Source organism: Pseudorca crassidens, chromosome 16 (genome assembly GCF_039906515.1).
Source record: "Pseudorca crassidens isolate mPseCra1 chromosome 16, mPseCra1.hap1, whole genome shotgun sequence".
Classification (NCBI taxonomy): domain Eukaryota; kingdom Metazoa; phylum Chordata; class Mammalia; order Artiodactyla; family Delphinidae; genus Pseudorca; species Pseudorca crassidens.
In genome coordinates this window covers 64,417,815-64,438,460 of record NC_090311.1, presented here as the reverse complement: position 1 = coordinate 64,438,460, position 20,646 = coordinate 64,417,815, and the positions used below count along the sequence as shown (strand labels likewise).

The following is a 20,646-nucleotide window of genomic DNA, read 5'->3' as shown; positions in this document are numbered from 1 at the left end:
GATTCCATGTTCCCAATGCAGGGCTCCCAGGGCCCAGGTTTGATCCCTGGTCAGGGAACTAGATCCCACATGCCGCAGCTAAGAACCTGCATGCCACAACTAAAAGATCCTGCGCACAGGGCTTCCCTGGTGGCGCAGTGGTTGAGAGTCCGCCTGCCGATGCAGGGGACATGGGTTCGTGCCCCGGTCTGGGAAGATCCCACATGCCGTGGAGCAGCTAGGCCCATGAGCCATGGCCACTGAGCCTGTGCGTCCGGAGCCTATGCTCCGCAACGGGCGAGGCCGCAACAGTGAGAGGCCTGCGTAACTCAAAAAACAAAAAGATCCTGCACACAGCAGTGAAGATCCCACAACAAAGACCCAGCGCAGCCAAAAAAATAAATAAATAGTTTTTTTTAAATTGACTTTTCAATGAAAACAGCAGAATCCATGCAGCCAAATTAGTATTATTTTGTTCAAATCACCATCTTAGGAAGAAGTGCCACTTATTCTATGATGCTTCACATACTTAAATATATTTTGAATTTTTAAATTTTACTTAGCATGAGGTAAGTAAAATTTTTAAAAATATAATGTTTTAATAATAGCCATTTAGCATTCTTTGGGAGAAATTTAATTGAACAAAGTCTAATTTTTAGAAGTATTTAATCAGGCTGAATATTTAATAATTTTTTATCCAAACTAAGTGGTGGCTATAAAGTAATCAGAGTAATATTTATGTTTGGATTATAAAATAACTACAAAAAGTTCATTCCAAAGAAGTAACTCCTCAAAATATGATAACACTGGAATAATTTTATAGCATTGTCATTTGACACATTTGACTTAACAAGTTCTAGAATGAGTTTTAAAAATATTAGTCTCATTACTTTATTTTCAAACTTTATGTGTGTTAAAAGCCTCTCTACTAACCATCTCTAGTCATACTAGCCAAGCAAACTAAAAATTAGCAAAACACCTATAGTGCCTTTTGAATTCCCTTCTAACATTTCATTTATACTCCTATTACACTAGTTCAGGACTTTATTGACTCAAACTACCATATTATTAGTAGAATGTATACCTTCTAATCTACAAACCCTTAAAAAGAAAAATGATACCAGATGTTAAGAAAACTAAACAATTATATGTCATGACATCTCTTCTGGAAGACTTAACAAGCTAGTTGATGAGGTAAGAGGTAATTTTCTTCTCAATATAATTACCAAAAATATGATAAATATAATAAATAGAGCAAATGAGATGGGACAGAGATCTACATGGTCTAGAATTTTTAGGAAGGAATTAATGTGGTAAGTAAGGCTTGAAAAGGCTTTGAAGGATAATTAGAATTTAAAGGTTCACTCTTTTACTCATTCCTTTAACCATGTTAGACAATAAGTATTCAATATTAGTGAAGATATTAATGAATAAATGTTGACTAGATGATTTTGACGAAGAGTAAGAAGAGAAAGCACTACTGATGGGAAAAACAGAATGAACAAAAGCATAGAGGTAGGAATAAGCATGACATGTTTAAGGGAATAGCAAAAACTCTAGCCTCATTACATCAAATTTTATATGTCTATCTGGGAATTACGGCATTATAGAGCTAGCTAAAGGCCCTTAGAAATCATCTTTAGCTTCCGCACAGCAAAGGAAACCATCAACAAAATGAAAAGACAACCCACAAAATGGGAGAAAATATTTGCAAATGATGCAACCAACAACAATCTCCAAAATACATTGGGTTGGCCAAAAAGTTCATTCGTTTTTTTCCATAACATCTTATGGAAAAACCCAAACAAACTTTTTGGCCAACCCAATACAAACAGGGGGAGGAATCAAGATGGCGGACTAGGAGGACACGGAATTTGTCCCTACTCTCAAGTACATCAAGAATACATCTACAAATGGAACAATTCTCATAGAGCACCAGCAGAACATTAGCAGAAGACTTCAGATACATAAAAGGAAAAGAAAAATCCCCTCACAACTGGGTAGGATGAAAGACAGAAAAAAAAAAAAGAAAAGAGTAATCAAAAAGGGACCATCAACCCTGGTGGGAAGCTGAAGGTGAGGGGAGGTCCCCACACTCAGAAAAATTCCCTCACAGTGGGGAAATCAGCTGGGACAGAAAGAGACCTTTGGGGGATCAAAGGAGAATATAGCGGATGGTCTGTGGAAGGCAGAACTGCATGCATGGTCTACACCACTGCTCTGTGCATTCCAGCCTGAGTCATGAGTCACCTGTTGTGATGGGGGGCTGGGTGCTGGAAAGTGGGGTTCAGAGTGCGGACCCAGGGAGGCAACAGCTGTTGGCTGTGAAAAGACAGCCTGAAGGGACAGGAGTAAGGAGTTCCACAACCAGGAAAAAGCCCAGGACACCACAGAAACAAAGCGCCATTGTTGAGTGGTGCACAAGGGGTGGAGCCACCATTACAACCCCTTCCCCACCCATCAGCTTCTTTGGCCTCTGTGGGTACTGGGAGGGTCTCCCATCTGAGCAGGCCCACTCACCCCTCGGACCAGCATCTCCTCCACCTGCGTGAGCTCCTGGGACCTGAGCACTGTGCATCCCAAAGCCTCCTTGGGCATCAGCCCTAGGCGCCCCTGCCTGGACGACAGTCTGCTGATGCTGCTGGGGGCTGAGTGCTAAAGTGTGGGGTTGGGAGAACAGATCCAGGGAGAGGAGCACTGCTGCCTGTTTGGATACAGCAGAGGGGTTGGCAGTGAGGGGATGCATGGCCAGGAATGTCCCTAGAGGAAGAATGGTCTGCCTGGAAAGTGAGGCACCACTGTTGAGAGTCACGGGGGGGCGGGGCTGCCACCACCCCCCATATGCCAGCTCCTGCCTCCACTGGCACTGGGAGGGACTCCCACCAGAGCGAGCATGCCACAGTCTGTTGCAACTGCCTGTGGGTCCCTGGTGCCACAGGCAACTCATGCACAGCCCAATCGTGGCCGCCATACCCATCCCCAGCCTGACTAAGTGTGCCCCCAAGCAGCTGCTGCTCCCTCTCACCTGGGCAAGGAACAGCCACCTGAGGGTGGCGCACATGCAGAGTTGGGGTCAAAATCAAAGCTGAGCTCCAGGGGTGATGTGATTAAGAAAGGGGAATGGAAATTTTTCTCTGTAGCTGCACAAGCCATGGATTAAATCCCTGAGATCGGCTTGGTAAATTCTGTGTCTGTGGAATACCTGAAGAGACAATGAGTGTTTCAATAACTGAGACTGGCCTAGCCTTCGCAGCACTGGACTTTGGGGGAAAGCGCCTGTGGGAGTTGGGCCAGGTCAGATACTGAGCTGGCCCCACAGTGCCCACAGCAGGTCCAGAGACCTATCTAGAGGTATTGGAGGACCTCCTGGAGAGGCAGGGATTGGCTCCTTGTGGGAGCAAGGACACTGAGAGAGAAGGCCCCAGGAAAATATTCTTATTATCATTATTCTTTTTTTGTTTGTTTCATTTAGTTCAGTTCTTGGTGTTGTTGCTTTATTATTTTTTATCTTGTTTTAATTTTTATTTTTTAATATATAATTTTTATTTTTCTATTTTTACTTTACTTTTTTGTTGTTTTGTGGTCTATTTCTTGTTTTTGTTCTTTGTTTTATTTTTTTTGATTGTTTTTATGTGTATATTCTGTTTTCTTCGCTTTTTTGTTATATGTTTGCTTTCTGTTTTTATTTTTCATTTTTTTGTTAGTTTAATAATTATTGACTGTTCTCGTTTTTTAATTTTTTTGTTTGTAATCTTGTGGTTTTTTGTTTGTTTGTTTTTCTGGGTGTGTGTGTGTTGTGTGGTTGCTGCTGTTTGTTTGCCTTTGTTTTTGCTATTTGTCTTGGGTTTTGTTTCTCTGTTTGTTTTCTTCTCTTTTCTTTTCTTATTTCTCTTTATTTCTTTTCTTTTCTTTTCTTTCTTTTTTCTGGGGCCACACTGTGTGGTTTGCAGTCTCTTGGTTCCCCAGCCAGGGGGTGGGCCTAAGTCTCCAGAGTGGGAGCACTGAGTCCAGGACGCTGGACCGCCAGAGAATTCCCAGGCCCAGGGAATGTTAATCAGCCTGCGCCCTCCTAGAGGTATCCCCATCAACACCAAGACCTGGCGCCACAAAACTGCCTGCAGGTTCAAGAGCTGGACATCTCACACCAAACAACCAGCAGGGCAGGAGCACAGCCCCACCCAAGAGCAGACAGGCTGCCTAAAGTTGTATTAAGCTCACAGACACCCCAAAACACATCACCTGACGTGGCCCTGCCCTTCAGAAGGAAAAGATAGCTCCACCTAGCACAGCACAGGCACCAGTCCCTCCCACCAGGAAGCATACACATGCCCCTGGACAAACCTCACTCACCAGGCAGCAGAAAACAGAAGAGGAACTACGACCCTGCAGCCTGCAGAGAGGAGACCATAAACACAATAGGTTAGACAAAATGAGACGACAGAGGAATACATTGCAGACAAAGGAGCAAGGTAAAATCCCACAAGACCAAATAAATGAAGAGGAAATAGGGACTCTACCTGAAAAAGAATTCAGATTAATGATAGTAAAAATGATCCAAGATCTCGAAAATGGAATGGAGACAAAGATCAAGAAGACACAAATATTTAACAAGGACCTAAAAGAACTAAAGAACAGACAAACAGTGATGAACAACAAAATAACTGAAATGAAAAATACACTAGAAGTAATCAGTAGCTGAATAACTGAGGGACACATACAGACTGAAAGTGAGGGGATGGAAAAAGATATTCCATGCAAATGAAAATCAAAGCTGGAGTAGCAATACTCATATCAGACAAAATAGACTTTAAAAGAAAGACTATTACAAGAGACAAGGAAGGACACTATATAATGATCAAGGGATCAATCCAAGAAGAAGATACAACAATTGTAAATATTTATTCTCCCAACATAGGAGCGCTTCAATACATAAGGCAAATGCTAACCGCCATAAAAGGGGAAATCGACAGTAACACAACCATAGTAGGGGACTTTAACATCCCACTTTCACCAATGGACAGATCATCCAAAATGAAAATAAATAAGGAAACACAAACTTTAAATGACACAATAAACCTAATAGACTTAATTGATATCTATAGGATATCCCACCTGAAAGCAGCAGAATACACTTCCCACTCAAGTGTTCAGGGAACATGCAGAGCTCTATGTCAAAAAAACAAAAACCCAATGAAAAAATAGGTAGAAGATCTAAATACACAGTTCTCCAAAGAAGACATACAGATGGCCAAAAAGAACATGAAAAGATGCTCAACATCACTATTAGAGAAATACAAATCGAAACTACAATGAGGTAACACCTCACACCAGTCAGAAATGCCATCATCAGAAAGTCTACAAACAATAAATGCTGGACGGGGTGTGGGGAAAAGGGAACACACCTAAACTGCTGGAAGGAATGTAAATTGGTACAACCACTATGGAAAACACTATGGAGGTTCCTTAAAAACCTTAAAATAGAACTACCATATGATCCAGCAATCCCACTCCTGGGTGTATATCCACAGAAAACCATAATCCAAAAGGATACATGCACCCCCATGTTCACTGCAGCACTATTTACAATAGCCAAGACATGGAAGCAACCTAAATGTCCATCAACAGAGGAATGGATATATACAATAGAATATTACTCAGCCATAAAAAAGAATGAAATAATGCCATCTGCAGCAACATGGATGGACCTAGAGATTTTCATATTAAGTAAGTCAGACAAATATCATATGATATCACTCATATGTGGAATCTAATTTTAAAAAGGATACAAATGAACTTATTTACAAAACAGAAGCAGACTTATAGATATTGAACACAAACTTATGGTTACCAAAGGGAAAACACTGCGGGGGGGGGGGGTGTATAAATCAGGAGCTTGGGATGAACACACGCACACTTCTACATATAAGACAGATAACCAACAAGGACATACTGTACAGCACAGGGAACCCTACCCAATATTCTGTGATAATCTATATGAGAAAAGAATCTAAAACAGAATGGGAGAGGAGCTTCAAGATAGTGGAAGAGTAACACACGGAGATCACCTTCCTCTCCTCAAATACATCAGAAATACATCTACATGTGGAACAGCTCCTATAGAACACCTACTGAACGCTGGCAGAAGACCTCAGACCTCCCAAAAGGCAAGAAACTCCCCACGTACCTGGGTAGGGCAAAAGGAAAAAGAAAAAACAGAGACAAAAGAATAGGGATGGGACCTGCACCACTGGGAGGGAGCTGTGAAGGAGGAAAGGTTTCGACACACTAGGAAGCCCCTTCGCAGGCAGAGACTGCGGGTGGCAGAGTGGGGAAGCGTTGGGGCCACGGAGGAGAGCGCAGCTACAGGGGTGCAGACGGCAAAGCAGAGAGGTTCCCGCACAGAGGAACGGTGCCGACCAGCACTCAACAGCCCGAGAGGCTTGTCTGCTCACCCACCGGGGCGGGCGGGGGCTGGGACCTGAGGCTCCTGCTTCGGAGGTCGGATCCCAGGGAGAGGACTGGGGTTGCCTGCGTAAACACAGCCTGAAGGGACTAGTTCGCCACAGCTGGCCGGGAGGAACTCCGGGAAAAAGTCTGGACCTGCCAAAGAGGCAAGAAACACTTTCTTGCCTCTTTGTTTCCTGGTGCGAGGAGAGGAGATTAAGAGCGCCGCTTAAAGGAGCTCCAGAGACAGACGCGAGCCGCGGCTATCAGCGCGGACCCCAGAGACGGGCATGGGATGCTAAGGCTGCTGCTGCCGCCACCAACAAGCCTGTGTGCAACCACAGGTCGCTCTCCACATCTCCCCTCCTGGGAGCCTGTGCAGCCTACCACTGCCAGAGTCCAGTGATCCAACAACGACTTCCCCGGCAGAAGGCACGGAGCACCGCAGGCTGTTGAAACGTCACTCTGGCCTCTGCTGCGGCAAGCTCGCCCCGCATCCGTACCCCTCCCTCCCCACTGCCTGAGTGGCCCAGAGCTCCTGAATCAGCTGCTCCTTTAACATCGTCCTGTCTGAGCGAAGAAGAGATGCCCTCAGGCGACCTACACGGAGAGGCGGGTCCAAATCCAAAGCTGAACCCTGGAAGCTGTGCAAAGAAAGAAGAGAAAGGGAAATTTCTCCCAGCAGCCTCAGGAGCAGCAGATTAATTCTCCACAATCAACTTGAGGTACCCTGCATCTGTGGAATACCTGAATATACAACGACTCATCCCAAATTGAGGGCTGGTTCTTTGAGAAAATAAACAAAATTGATAAACCATTAGTCAGACTCATCAAGAAAAAAAGGGAGAAGACTCAAATCAACAGAATTAGAAATGAAACAGGAGAAGTAACAACTGACACTGCAGAAATACAAAGGATCATGAGACATTACTACAAGCAACTCTATGCCAATAAAATGGACAACCTGGAAGAAATGGACAAATTCTTAGAAATGCACAATCTTAGGAGACTGAACCAGGAAGTAATAGAAAATATGAACAGACCTATCACAAGCACTGAAATTGAGACTGTGATTAAAAATCTTCCAACAAACCAAAGCCCAGGACCAGATGGCTTCACAGGTGAATTCTATCAAACATTTAGAGAAAAGTTAACACTTATCCTTCTCAAACTCTTCCAAAATACAGAAGAGGGAGTAACACTCCCAAACTCATTTTACAAGGACACCATCACCCAGATACCAAAACTGGACAAAGATGCCACAAAAAAAGAAAACTACAGGCCACTATCACTGATGAACATCGATGTAAAAATACTCAACAAAATACTAGCAAACAGAATCAACAGCACATTAAAAGGACAATACACCATGATCAAGTGGGGTTTATCCCAGGAATGCAAGGATTCTTCAATATACACAAATCAATCTATGTGATAAACCATATTAACAAATTGAAGGAGAAAAACCAGATGATCATCTCAATAGATGCAGAAAAAGTTTTGACAAAATTCAACACCCATTTATGATAAAAACCCTCCAGGAAGTAGGCAAAGAGGGAACTTACCTCAACATAATAAAGGCCGTATATGACAAACCCAGAGCCAACATTATTCTCAATGGTGAAAAACTGAAACCATTTCCACTAAGATCAGGAACAAGACAAGGTTGCCCACTCTCACCACTGTTATTCAACATAGTTTTGGAAGTTTTAGCCATAGCAATCAGAGAAGAAAAAGAAATAAAAGGAATCCAAATCAGAAAAGAAGTAAAACTGTCACTGTTTGCAGATGACATGGTACTATACATAGAGAATCCTAAAGATGCTACCAGAAAACTACTAGAGCTAATCAATGAATTTGGTAAAGTTGCAAGATACAAAATTAATGCATAGAAATCTCTTTCATTCTTACACACTAACAATGAAAAGTCTGAAAGCAAAATTAAGGAAACACTTCCGTTTACCATTGTAACAAAAAGAATAAAATACCTAGGAATAAACCTACTTAAGGAGACAAAAGACCTGTATGCAGAAAACTATAAGACACTGATGAAAGAAATTAAAGATGATACAAAGAGATGGTGAGATATACCATGTTCTTGGATTGGAAGAATCAACATTGTGAAAATGACTATACTACCCAGAGCAATCTAAAGATTCAGTGCAATCCCTATCAAACTACTAATGGCATTTTTCACAGAACTAGAACAAAAAATTTCACAATGTGCATGGAAATACAAACGACACCAAATAGTCAAATCAATCTTGAGAAAGAAAAACGGAGCTGGAGGAATCAGACTCTCTGACTTCAGACTATACTATAAAGCTACAGTATTTAAGACAGTATGGTACTGGCACAAAAAAACACAAATATAGATCAACGGGACAGGACAGAAAGCCCAGAGATAAACCCATGCACATATGGTCACCTTAGATAAAGGAGGCAAGAATATACAATGGAGAAAAGATAGCCTCTTCAATAAGTGGTGCTGGGAAAACTGGACAGCTACATGTCAAAGAATGAAATTAGAACACTCCCTAACACCATACACAAAAATAAACTCAAAATGGATTAAAGACATAAATGTCAGGCCAGACACTATAAAACTCTTAGAGGAAAACATGGGAAGAACACTCCATGACATAAATCACAGCACGATCCTTTTTGACCCACCTCCTACAGAAATGGAAATAAAAACAGAAATAAATGGCACCTAATGAAACTTAAGAGCTTTTGCACAGCAAAGGAAATCGCAAACAAGATGAAAAGACAACCCTCAGAATGGGAGAATAAATTGCAAATGAAGCAACTGACAAAGGATTAATCTCCAAAATATACGCAGCTCATGCAGCTCAATATCAAAAAAACAAACAACCCAGTCCAAAAATGGGCAGAAGCCCTAAACAGACATTTCTCCAAAGAAGATATACAGACTGCCAACACACACATGAAAGGATGCTCAACATGGCTAATTATTAGAGAAATGCAAATCAAAACTACAATGAGGTATCACCTCACACCGGTCAGAGGGCCATCATCAAAAAATCTACAAACAATAAATGCTGGAGAGGGTGTGGAGAAAAGGGAACTCTCTTGCACTGTTGGTTGGAATGTAAATTGATACAGCTCTATGGAGAACAGAATAGAGGTCCCTCAAAAAACTAAAAATAGAATTACCATATGACCCAGCAATCTCACTACTGGACATATATCCTGAGAAAACCATAACTCAAAAAGTGTCATGTACCACAATGTTCATTGCAGCTCTATTTAAATAGCCAGGACATGGAAGCAACCAAAGTGTCCACTGACAGATGCATGGATAAAGAAGATGTGGCACATATATACAATGGAATATACCATAAAAAGAAATGAAACTGGATTATTTGTAGTGAGGTGGATGGACCTAGAGTCTGTCATACAGAGTGAAGTAAGTCAGAAACAGAAAAACAAATACCGTATGCTTAAACATATATATGGAATCTAAAAAAAAAAAAATTGTTTTGACGAACGTAGGGGCAGGACAGGAATAAAGATGCAGACATAGAGAATGGACTTGAGGACACGGGGAGGGGGAAGGGTAAGCTGGGACAAAGTGAGAGAGTGGCATGGACATATATACACTACCAAATGTAAAACAGATAGCTAGTGGGAAGCAGCCGCATAGCACAGGGAGATTAGCTCGGTGCTTTGTGTTCACCCTGAGGGCTGGGATAGGGAGGGTGGAGGGAGATGCAAGAGGGAGGAGATATGGGGATATATGTATATGTATCGCTGATTCACTTGTTATACAGCAGAAACTAACACACCACTGTAAAGCAATTATACTCCAATAAAGATGTTAAAAAAAAAAAGATAAACACTACTCAAGAAATGGGAAGGCCTTCAAGATACAATTTTTCATGTCTGTAAAATTAACTGTGCATTAACTCCTGACTGAAAATACTACAATATAGAACTAATTATAAAATTTTAAAAGAACAGACTATTAATCTACAGTTAATATAAAATATTAGTTGTCTCAACCTAAATCATTTCAAAGGCCTGAGAATTGTTTCTGGCTTGATTTTACAGAAATCCTTTCCCTAGATCTTATTAAACCTTAAAGATCCTTGAATATAATTTCTTGGCACTTCCTTTGAGATCTTCAAAAAAATCAAGAGCTCTGCTGAGTTATCCCATGATGACTAGCACATGAGAAAATTTCTTATATATATTGTCTTTTTGATATTGAAACCCATTTCAGAGTAACAGTCAACAGATTTGCCATTACTTTCATGCAAATATTTTCTGAATGTTTACATATAGTATGATATAAATATAGCAAAAAACAATCTCCTGGAATAAATGTGTGTGTCCCCATAAAAGGTATCCCTTATGCATATATAGCTCACATTGACAGCATATAATTCACTTCAATTCATCAGATGGTTTTTCTTCTTGTAGTCATTTATATCTAGTTCACAGGCCAGGCCAATCTGCATCCTCTACAAGTAATCAAATAATGTGATCAGCCTTGAAGAACTTATTAGAGATATTTTCTAACATACATTCTTGGTCCAATATAATCTTGGATATTGGGAAGTAGAATACTACTCAGAATCCTGGTATTTTATACTGTTTCAAGGATTGTAGAGAAACATATAGTTATAATGACTCTGGTACTCTCCATGATTGTATATTAGGGCATAGTTTTAGTCTTCAAGGAGTACCAAACAGGCTCTGAATCACTAAAAAGAACAGCTTTAACTGAGTGTGGTAGAGCATCTTGACCTCCACAGTAATGAGCCTCTGCAGTCAAAGTGAATTTAGCCCATTCTGTAATTGACACTGTTCATAAAAACAATTTAAAACCATTTCACGTTTTGCTAGTATGCACAATTTCCAAACTACTAAGTAAACCATCAATGTCAAGAACAGTGGTTTATGATCATTGAAATGGACTCTCAAAATAAACAACTCACTAGTCTGTAAAACCGTTATTCCTGCTGCTGGAAGCAACATTGTGAAATGGCTTTGAAATCCAACAGAACTACAGATTTCTCCTGTAGGTCACAGTTTGGCAAAAGGGTCTTAATCCTAAATGAAGTTAGGCTCAATGGAATATCTTTCTATTATATGTGTTTGAGTTCCAATGACAGGAGTACAGACTACTTGTTTGCATGAACTTTTATTTATGTGTTTCAAAATGTAATAAAATCTTCTCAGCATATCAATCCCAGCAAGGAGGCTTACATCACTCTTCTGAGTACCAAAGCAACCAATTTAAACTGCATTTATTTATTTTATAAAATGGAGGTCTTGTCTATTGCTCAATAAGAGTATTTACAGGGGGTTTGTACTATATATTATCTGTGCATTTTTTTCCATATAAATAAAATGCCAACCTTATTAATAGAATATGTGAAACAAACCAGGTTTCAACAAGGTGGTTCTTTTTTCAACAATGACAACAACAACAACAACAAAACTATACCAAAACTATACTAAAACTATACTGAAGTTCCACTGTAGGAAACCAAAAATTCAAAAGAACCAAGCACTAACACTGACCCCCATTGCCTTCTGACATCCATAACTAGATTACCTCCTTGTGACTTACTTAAACTCTGGTCCCCAAGAAAGTTTTCAGAAAGAGCTTTTCCAAATTCTTCTTCCTGTCACCCATAAAGCTGTTTTCAGGCACTAAATTATACATTAATGATCTCCAAATTTTTTTGATCAAGCACTCCCATTCAGAAAAAGGAAAAATTCAGCATTCATACTCAATGTATTTATTTATACATTACATATAACCTAATCTTAGCTTTTAAATTAAATATTATTAAACCTAAATTTCTTTTATTTTCTTAAATAAAAATTAAATACCAGTAGAAGTTTTAACATTTTTCATATATCCCACTGGATCATCATGCATGCCTCCTGGGTACCACTTTGGAGAATGCCATACTACATAATAAATCAGGTCTGGATTATAAGTTATGGAAGAGGCAAAAGATAATTTTGGTTAAAAGCCTTAACTGTTGGGACAACATAGCAGCCTCCATGCTTGGCTCTCTGCTGCGCACCGTCTGGCAGGTCTGGCCCACCCCCTATACCCTCCTCCCCCTCTCCTCTGAAGCTTCAAACCCATGGGTTACCCACTATTCTCCCACCTGTAGTGCCCAGTGCAGACCCATCCCAGGGTTCTCCCTCTGCCCACTTCCCTCCTCCGGCCTGAGTCAGGGGAGGGCCGAGCTGCAGATGTAAATTTGGTATTCATAAGCTTAGAGCTGACTGGCATTAAAAGCTGCAGATTGACTCCAATTTATAAGGAGTGTAGGTGGAGAGAGAAGGTGTCCGAGGAACGAGGCCCCAGAGCCTTTAATGTTAAGAGAAGAGAGCCAAGCAAAGGAGACTTGAAAGAAGCAGAGCGAGGGAGGAGAGCGTGGTGGCCCGGAAGCACTCCAGGAGCAGGGAGTGGGTAACTTTCTGCTCAAAGTCAATTGAAAGAAGAGCTGAGAATTGCCTGCAGGGCTTAGCTGAGTGGAAATTTTTGGGACCTGGATCACAGGGGTTTCGATGGTGTGGTGGGAGGGAAAGCGTTCAAGACAGAAGAGGAGGAACGAAATCGGAGACTACGAATATAGACAAGCCTTTGAAAATGTTTTGCTGCAAAGGGGAGCAGAAAAATGGGTCAGTAGCTGGAGAGGAGGTTGTTCCTTCATCAGCTTCAGGCCAAGTTCGAAGTTACTATGTAGACTGGAAAATGTTGCATGATGTGAAGAGAAGAAAAATGGCCTATGAGTATGTAGATGAGAGGCTACACATCAATTCTCAGGAAGAATACCATTCTGCCAAAAGACCTTCAGGAAGTGGCTGATGGAGAAATTGCTGCCCTTCCCCGGGACAGCTGTCGCGTTGGAATCACAAATCGGTGTCTTACAACGTCCTGTCCACGAGGTGTAAGGCGGCGCTGGAGGCTTAGTCATATCTTCTTCCGTCACTTAGCCGACCATGGGCAACTGTCTGGGGTGCAGCGAGCAATGCGGTAATAACCAGCTCCAGAACCTACTGAGCTTGCAGGAAAACCAGTTCTGGCAAGAAGAGGTTTTTCCAATAGACAAAAACCTAGTTTTTATGGGGATCCGGAACAAAGGTCTGCTCTACCTGATGCTGTCTATAGTTAAATTACTTCTAAATTTTAAATGAAAAAATTTGGATGTTTCATTCTGTCAGTGAATTACCTTTTTTTGGATTTAATAAATTAAACATACTGTTCCCAAGCGTAGTGTGAAGAGTAGAGTAATAAAAAATATTTCTGTAAAAAAAAAAAAGCCTTAATTGTTAAAACAAAAGGGAAAAGATAGAAAGAAAACACCAGGTCACAAATAGTATAAGTTCATTGAACATCATTATATGCCAGGCACTTCACATAAATTATGCCATTTAATCTTCAAAAGAATCCTTAAAGGAAGTATCATTTTTTTCCTCTTGTACAGATGAGGAAATTAGGATCAGGGTAATTACACCTAAGGTTTAGATCTTAAAACCCATGATTATCAGAAGACTGGAAGTAAGTAAAAAGGAAAACAGACTATCAAATATCTGTCCCTCCTATATTCCAAAATCCTAAATATCTCTTCCCACAAAGAAGGGAAGTCTAAGGACCCACTTATTATCTGGTTCTTCTGTCCTTGATATAATCATCAAAAGATAGCACATTCAGTAAATTTATTTCAAGGCAGTAGGGATAAAGGGTAAAATATACTAAATTGCTATCAGTAGTTGAGAAAAATCATCAATTAGCTTTTGATTGCCTATCATTTCTTAAGCAGATAACATGGATCCAACAAAGTCTTTAGAATCTCTATAAACAGTTTTTAGTACTGAGATGTCCTTTATTCAACATGCTGATGCCAGCAGCTCCAATAATGCCCATGATCAAAGTGTTAAGAAATGTAGTAATATCTGCTTTTTCTGATTTAATTTGGTTAATTACAAACCTACCCAAATCGTGTGGTGTATAGCCCCACAGATCCTAATCTATCATGTGAAATTTAAACAAAAAATATTAACTGCATACAGTCATAAACACATATGCTTATTTGCATGACTCTCTTATATTATAGCCCAAAATATTACTGGCTTAAAGTTAGAAACAGCATGACTTCAATCAATATAAATTGCAAAAAGAACTAACTCTAATGATCAGAAGTAGTGATATACTTTTAAATTGTCTTATAGAAATAGCAACAAAGATAATAGAATTTTCAAGAGAATATAAGAATATATAGAATTTTTCCAAAAGCTTATCAACCAAGGAAAATCATTCCCCAAAGTCTATACTACCTAGTTAAGAATATTAGAAGAAATTTGATTTTCTAAGTATGAACTTTTCCCTCATACTTTTAGTTCATTTTATAATACACAGAGAAATCTTACAATTTCAGTCGCTAATATCCAAACAAATATGTGGTCTGGACCACAGAAAACTAATAAATGATGACATTTGAGTACAATTAAACAAAGTCATAGAATAAAGCAGCAGAAAATTATTTATAAAAAAACTACAGCATCGTAAAAACAAACTTCTCTTAAAAGTCAATATTATTTCAGGAGCAATTTAAACCAGATTCAAATAAAATTCAAATAGGATTCAAAGATTACTTAATTCAAACGGGAAAGAAAGTTCTCTTCTCTTAGAGAGAAAATAAGATTCACTACCAAATTACATTGGTTTTATAGGACTATAAAATTCAAAGCCTCACAAAATCAAGAATTTAATAAAATATGCAAAATGATAATAATGGTAAAATTTAGAAAACTCTTCTATGTGCCATGACCTGTGCTAAGTATTTTGTTATCACTTTGAATCGTCATAAGCACCTCAAAAGATGCTATTTGTGTCCCCATTTCCAAACAGAAGAACTGAGGTGGTTAAGAAATGTTACCAAGGTCACATCACTAATGAAATAGCCAGACTTTGACTCCAAGCTTCTTACTTATTCACTCTTTCTTAAGTAATAAAATACATGATGTGACCAATTGCAGGAAGTGTAAGATTTAAAAGGATGGACTTTGGAGTCAGATGCACAAGGATTCACATCACACCTCTGGCTCTTTCTAGCTGTTGCAATAAATTGATCTCTCCAAGTCTGTTTCCTTTCCTATAAATGGAGATAATAACACCTGCCTCATAAAATAGCTGTAAGTGTCAAAATAACATATGTAAAGCACTCAACACAGAGCTTGGGACATGGCAAGCTTCCAAAATATGGTAGTTATGATTATTTACAGGGTAGCTACATTTAACAGTGTGACCTATGATACAAGGACAAAGGAAAGGTAACTGACCTGTTGAGTGACCAAAACTGTGGTGTTGGCATGAAAGATGAATGAAATTGTCAAACCTAGTCCCCTGATTTTCTGTAAGTCTCTACAGCACTTGCTCATGTACCTGTTTACAGAGCATTTCTCTTCTCTCTAGCTCATTTCATTGTTATCTCTAACAAGTGATTTATTTTCATTTCTTTCTCATTTCCTGTGACCTGTTTAAAAGCTCCCTGCATTATCTACCCTTATGAGTACACAAGTAGTTTGTTATCCCCTAGTACAATACTTAGTTTTTGTACTTGACACCCTGGGATTCATTTTACTGTGTAACAATCTACCATGAACATCTTCCTAGAATAAGCCTAAAGATTATTTAAAATACTACCTGAAAGGAAAAGAAAACTTTGTATATTACCATAACCTCTGCACAAGATTTACCAATGTAAACACAGCTTTCCAATGAAAAGTAAAAGTAAAACTGGAACCCAGTTGGTTCCCCATGATTTAGTTTAAAACATTAAGCATACTGACTATAATATACAACAGTTACTTGTCAAATATGAATATGAAGTGGCACCACTTTGTCTTACCTCTTCAGAGTCCATAATCAGTCCCCCTCCCATTTTTACTTCTATAGACTCCTAATTGGGTCTATCTTCTAATAGCTACAATGTATAACTTAAGAGACAACTACTACACCAACATTTGTATTAAAAACTAAAAAGGTTTTAGTTTTACCTAGCATAGTAAACAGTTAACAGAAGAATGTGAAACAGTTCAAACTGTTTAAAGAGCAACATTTCTGATTAGCAATATGAACAGATCGCGTGGTTCAAGTTGTGTTTAACCCAGAATGTTCTGTGTGGTTACCATATATCACACTTAATGTTATCCAGTAACTTTAATGGAGTCATTAAAGTTTGAAGCTTTGGGTAACTATCAGCACTTATTAAAACTTTTTCCTCCTTGTCTAATACTAGATAAAATTAACCATTCTTTCCACTTTAGGATACTGAATTGTATAAATTCCTGCAGAGACTTAGTAGATGAGGAATAGTGAATAGAAGCATCAGCAGTTCTCTAAATCAAAAGGAATTTTTAAATACCTATTTATTTTATACTAGTTTATATAAAAGAATGTTTTTGGAAATAAAGTTGCTAAGTTTGATCAAGTAGACTTTCTGTTTTTAATGAGTAGATTAGATTTGTCCAGCATAACATTTTGGGAAAAACTCCTTCAAAGATCCTCTTAGAGGTGGTTGGAAGGAGCCCCAGTAAAGGTAAAATCTATAAAGCCAACAGATAACAATCAGCTTAAACTGTTTCTATCAGCGAATGTCAATTTTTATTACAGGGCAGAATTTAATTAATTTTGTTTAATTTAATAAATATTCTCATATAATATAGTTCCTGTACTAGATACTATCTCATATTTCTAAATAGCTCAAAGTATTAAAGATTATTTATGACAGGAACATGTTATCAATGTATATATTAAGTTTTCTTCTCCTTCTAAATTATATCTCTTAAATGCTTAAGGTCCAATTGACCCTGAACATGGTAAATGAACTCCAGTCACTAAAGAATCTCCTGAAAGTTTATATAACACCAGTCAAGGTTAGAGGTTCCATTTGAAAGATTCTACTGTTATATAACAATGATGGTTATATATAATTATTCATCCCTGCACACACCTCCCCCTCCCAGTGTTAGCATAATGTTCAGCACTCAGTGGGCACTTAATAAATGTTTGCTTAAAAAATCAGTAAGTGTATAGAGACTCAAATATGCATAAGTAAATCTAATACTCGGATAATATATACCAATGGAGACAAGAGGTAAGTGGAGAAAAAGACTCATTATTGGCACAATTTCAGGGTAATTACATATATACAATCATCCAATAATCGCAAACTTAAAATGTATTGAACTACTTCAAAGTAATTCTCTAAATAATGTTGCCTTCTGCCCACAAATTCCTCTATGTATGTACCCTTCTGCCCAAAATTTCTCTTCTCTTAATTGCATAATTTTTTTAACTTGAACTAGGAATTCAGGCAATATTTTTACAAATGAAATTATTTGATTTCATTTTTAAGAAGAAGAATAAATACAAACTTAAGCATAATGTCATATCAAATAAACAAATTTATTAAGCACATGAAATTTATACCAAGAAAAGGAGTCATATGAAACTGGCTTCCTGTTCTGTCACTGAGATGGGAGTTAAAAAAGAAGATTTAAAATATTGCTGGTTAAATCAATCTCAGTGATCTTTTTTTATTGGAGGGAAGTACTAATTTGATTTATAAAAGTTTAGTTCCAAATTAGAACAGCTGTTAATACCCCTTATCAACCATTATTTTATTATACATGGTAGGAAGATAAGCAGATAAGGTCACCTGCCTAGAATGAGATGCTTCACATTATTTACAGCTCTAATTTTTGTTCAGTAATTGGTAGGTGCAATTCTCATTCTGCTTGCTAATGACAACGATATATTTCTGAGGCAAATTAGAGAAAGAGAATTTTGTGTTACTTTCAGCAGTATTGCTAAAAAGTGATGCGATGAGTTTTAGTTGAATTAAGTGCCTCACCAATATCATAATTCACCCAAGAGATTCTAACACTAACATCACACCACCCATGAAGTGAACTTGAATAGAACAGAATTTGTGTATTTGTTTGGCATTGGTCTCCATCACTAATTGCCCCTTCTGTAAAGTAGTTTTGGGTAGAATGTAGTAAGTGTTTCATGATAAACAACTGAATGCCTATCATCTGTGAGAAAACACATATTTAAAATTGTTCTTTTGAATTCAAAATGAAAGTAAAGTACTCCAAAGAAAAAGAAGAAAGTTATTTCTCAAAGTTCTGACGGAGAAAACAGACTTTTTAAAATTAACACATATAAGAGATCAGAAGTTTCAAAATTATAAAGCATTTTTCACTACAAGAGAGGAGCATTAGCAACTAAGGACATCCAGTCATTGGCACAGTATGATGTATATGTACTTTCTAAGTTGGCAGCATCTGAGTCACATGGGAATCCAAACTGAATCATATGGGAAGTTATGTCAAAGATTATTTTTTACTCCAAGAGTTTCTCAGGGACAATTGCTGAGACCTGCATATACACAAAGCCCTTGATCAGCTATTAAGAGTAAATAAAGTCTTCAATTCCTATAGTGAAAGATTCCATGCCAAGTTGTAATGTACACAACCTCTCACAGCTAAAGCCACAAACAAATCAAATCAATAAAATCAGGCTGTCAAGTCAAGAACTGGGGTTGTTTCTCAGTGTCTAAGGGTTTCAATGTGGTTTTTAATTATCCCAGATGAGAACAGATTAATAGTTGAATAAAATCCATTTAAGTTAGAAGGCATTCACCTTTGACTAATGCTTTATTCTGTTAAACCTTGTTTATTATACTATTTATATCAGATATTGATAAGCAATGTTATACATTGCTTTGAAATATACAGAGCTTTGAAAACTGGAGTGTACTGTACACATGCAGAAACACCACTTATGATTGCTTGGGGTGTGTAGTTCACAGCAGTGCCACATCTAAGGGAGGATCCCTAGTAGACATTGTGGATGTCTTGATTTTTCAGGCAGATAGAAGTTAAATGTATTGTTCTAACAAAAATTTTCTGACAAAAGTGAAGTATGGGTTAAGTAATGACTCTGTAAGATATTATTGCTATTTAAAACTTATCTTAATGGAGAGGTTTCTGAGGGAGGAGAATATAGTCAAAAGTTATAGCATGATTTTTTTCCCTCTTCTCTCTAAAACATTATTGGATGCTGGCTGAAGGCATTCACCACATCGTAGTACAGCATCACAGCCTCACAGCATCTCATCTCCCTGCTAGCTCTATTGCTGAGCCTCTAGCAGGCCATGACACCAATCTACAAAGCCAGCTGTTTCTGAATAATATACACATGGTAAGACTAGTAAATTCTATGAGCTTGAGATCATTGACACCATAAGAAGCCCTATTAATTGGAGGTGATGTTACAGGGATAATATGAAGATGTATTAAACATTGGATAAGTCCAAAAATGGCAGAAGCACTGTAAAGAGAAAGCAAATCAATACTTGGACTTTGAGTGTTTGTGAAGACACAGCACCGCCTCCCCATCCACAAAAAGCTAGGTAGCTAGACGGTTCCATGAGGATGAAGCTGTATCAGGAGTTCAACGTTGATACCTTATATTGGCAAGCTGTATGCTCAGCAACTGGTGGAAGCCACATCAACTTTGGGGAGGGAAAATCCATGTTGCTGTGCCTTGCATACTTCTATTCACCATATCCACATTGTACAGGAACTCCTTGATCAAGCCACAGGGGTCATTTGTCCACCTATAGGCTTTATCTACTGTGGATATCTTTGTTAGGCATTAATGTTGGACAGGAATCTCTTTCACACTTCATAACAATTCCAAGAGGTCTCCTCCAGACCTCCTTGTCACCAACTTCACAAGATTTTTTTCTTTCCAAGTTCCTAACAATCCAGTCAATGTGTTAGGCACTGTCCATGAATGAATGTATACTGATACCTTGGGACATCTCTACTTCTACCCCTAATTAAAACTAGATGCAGGGCTCAGAGTTCAATCCACTGGAAGAATTTCCCTCCCTGTTGTCTTTCATGGTTATTCCTGTTGCAGTGCAGCACCCATTCCCTACAACTGATTTCAGTATACCATGCATATCCACCCATAAATCAGGACCATGCATTTTCTTTCTCTATTAACAAGTCATAGGAAACTCCCCATGAAGCTATAGGTATGGGCTGAGGAAGAGGCAGAGAAGTAGCAGGGCCGAGTACCTTGGGAATATGTCATCTACTTAAGCAGTTTACTTGTGCCTTCTGAGCCTTTTCAGGCCTGATCTTGAT

General features: G+C 38.7%; 1 protein-coding gene and 1 pseudogene across 1 annotated transcript in view; one reads left to right on the top strand and one right to left on the bottom strand.

The window, feature by feature from the left end:
• Positions 1-20,646, bottom strand: part of CTNNA3 (catenin alpha 3) — a 1,581,323-nt gene that overhangs the window by 1,292,110 nt on the left and 268,567 nt on the right. The gene's annotated exons all lie outside the window — the stretch shown is intronic.
• On the top strand, positions 12,985-13,574 carry LOC137209301 (small ribosomal subunit protein uS14m pseudogene; annotated as a pseudogene).